We start from the raw sequence: 2216 nt of genomic DNA on the forward strand, positions 1-2216 counted from the left end.
TGCATCAGGGAGGCGTTGTTCGGAGCTGAGTCGTGTTTATTCACTGCATTGCGAAATATAGATCCGCATACGTTTATATAATTTAATAAAATACGACTGATGTGATTTAACACTGAGATCCGCGCCGCGTAAGTCTGAGTTGTGTGCGACTGCGCGCTCAAGTTAGTTTGGCTGGGGTCCATTGCTAATGGAGTCCGCGGTGCTGTGCAGGAAGAAACTCTCAAAACCAGCCACAACCACCCACTTATGCGAAACATGACCTGTGCAATGTTAAAGACTCAACGGATTGAGAACAGACTGATATGGACAATAACATCGTGTTATTATGTTCTAGTCTTTGTTCTTGAGAGCAGATGGCTGTAATGGCGCTAGTGTACCGGCAGGTGGCGCAGCTAGGGGCTGGCTGAGCTGAGATAAACTCAGGTTTACTTCTACAGGCCACTGGGTTCCTTTACTGGTTTTAGATCTGATTTTATTTTTATTTTTTTATCCCAAATTTTACTGGTAGTCCACTGTATGAAGAATGTTTGGGTATAATATTTCACAGTTTGCTTTATTTTGACAGGGATGCCAAGGATGAGGTAAAATATTTTCATGTAAACTGTTAAAATTTCACTTGGTAACTTTGTTAGGTTAATTGTTCATTGAAATATTTCCCCTTTATTTATAGTTGTGTGTTTTTTTACTTATGTGTCCTCTTTTCAGCCTCAGAGGAGATCTGCACGGTTATCAGCAGTACGTATACTTTGCCATTTTCAGATTGTGTGTGTGTGTGTGAGAGAGCGAGAGTGTGTGTGTGTGTGTGTTGTGAGAGTGAGTGAGTGTGTGAGAGAGTGTGTGTGTGTGTGAGAGAGAGAGTGAGTGTGTGTGTGTGTGAGAGAGTGAGTGAGTGAGTGTATACAGAAAATACAGTAAATACTGAAATACAGTAAATACACTCAATACTGGAATTTTGTTATAAATTTTATTTATGATTCCCATTTTCAGTCTTTGTCTTATAATATCAGTTGAACAGTGTCTCAACATATATGAAGTGTGTTTTACTTCTCAGCTGTGTTTTTCCTTCATAGAGACCAGCTTATGTGAAGGCTGAACCCAAACCAAAAAAGACAACTAAGGTAAATACTACCAGATACTTAACAAACCAGCAATAAAACTTTAATATTAGAACAATGTTAGTTACTTAGTCAATATATCCCCGTTGGCAATGTGACTTTGCAGCATATTCACTGGCAAAATCACAATAGGCATATACTGTATATAAACATGCACCATGTACAATAAACAAATTGTTTCTGTGCTACAGCATTCAAAGTACTGTTATTGTGAGTTTACACACGTGCAAATATTCTGTCTAACGCATTGCTGCCAATGATTCACTTCCTCTGTAGAAAGACAAAGCAGCTAATGTCAAAAAGGAGGATAAAAAGACCAAGGTGAAGGCCAAGGAGAGCTCGGAGTCTGCAGCCAGCGAGGAGAACCACTCCGAAAATTGAGAGGCCAAGACCAACGCGGTGTGTTATAATCTCACTGCACTTTAGACTTTCCATAGAACATATTTTACTTTCATTTTGTGTTGACTGTGTGGAATAAAATCATTGAAATACTGTTACACTAGGATGTTCTTCATATCTTTTGAAATGAAAAATGCATTATTCTTGATGATTTCTTCCTCTCAACCTGTCCTCAGGTCACAAAGACTCAAAAAGCAACGAAGGAAGTGAAATCTGAGTAGCACTATTGCCTCCCATCAACAGTCATCACAGCTCCCCATCACTCCTAGTGTTGTGTCATTGCCCAACCTCCAAGGCATATTGTTCACAGAGAAATATTTTTATCAATGGTTTTATAAGTATCAGAGCCAGTGCAGGTCACAAAAGTGGTCTTCCTCTCATCTCCCTTGGTCAAATCGTCCTGTCGTCAGCCTGTGAGATTGGCGATACACGATATTATCGTGCTAATTTATTTAATTGTTTACTTACTTAGTTTCAGTGAACCAACTGCAGGGTATGGCTAAAAACAGCCTAATGTTAGTGTAATCTACACATTATATTTTATCAATCAAGTCACATATGGATGTCATGTCATAAAATATGTTTATGACTGAATTTGTATTTGACATGACAACAATTTAATAGAAACATTGTAAGTGTGTTACTAATTATGCTTACATTTCCTAATTTATTCAAAAAAGCAGCTACAGAAAATAAACAAAG

The 2216-nt window shown here is 38.2% G+C and overlaps 1 long non-coding RNA gene across 1 annotated transcript; it reads left to right on the forward strand.

The window, feature by feature from the left end:
- Positions 1–540: 540 nt before the first annotated feature.
- LOC107572340 (uncharacterized) lies at positions 541–1855 on the forward strand. The gene is made up of 5 exons (XR_001607326.1): positions 541–581; positions 706–735; positions 1071–1118; positions 1392–1514; positions 1691–1855. It is a non-coding gene; the product is annotated as an uncharacterized lncRNA (long non-coding RNA).
- The last annotated feature ends 361 nt before the right edge of the window (positions 1856–2216 follow it).

This window comes from Sinocyclocheilus grahami, unplaced genomic scaffold, assembly GCF_001515645.1.
Source record: "Sinocyclocheilus grahami isolate Dianchi unplaced genomic scaffold, SAMN03320097.WGS_v1.1 scaffold1736.1, whole genome shotgun sequence".
Classification (NCBI taxonomy): Eukaryota; Metazoa; Chordata; class Actinopteri; order Cypriniformes; family Cyprinidae; genus Sinocyclocheilus; species Sinocyclocheilus grahami.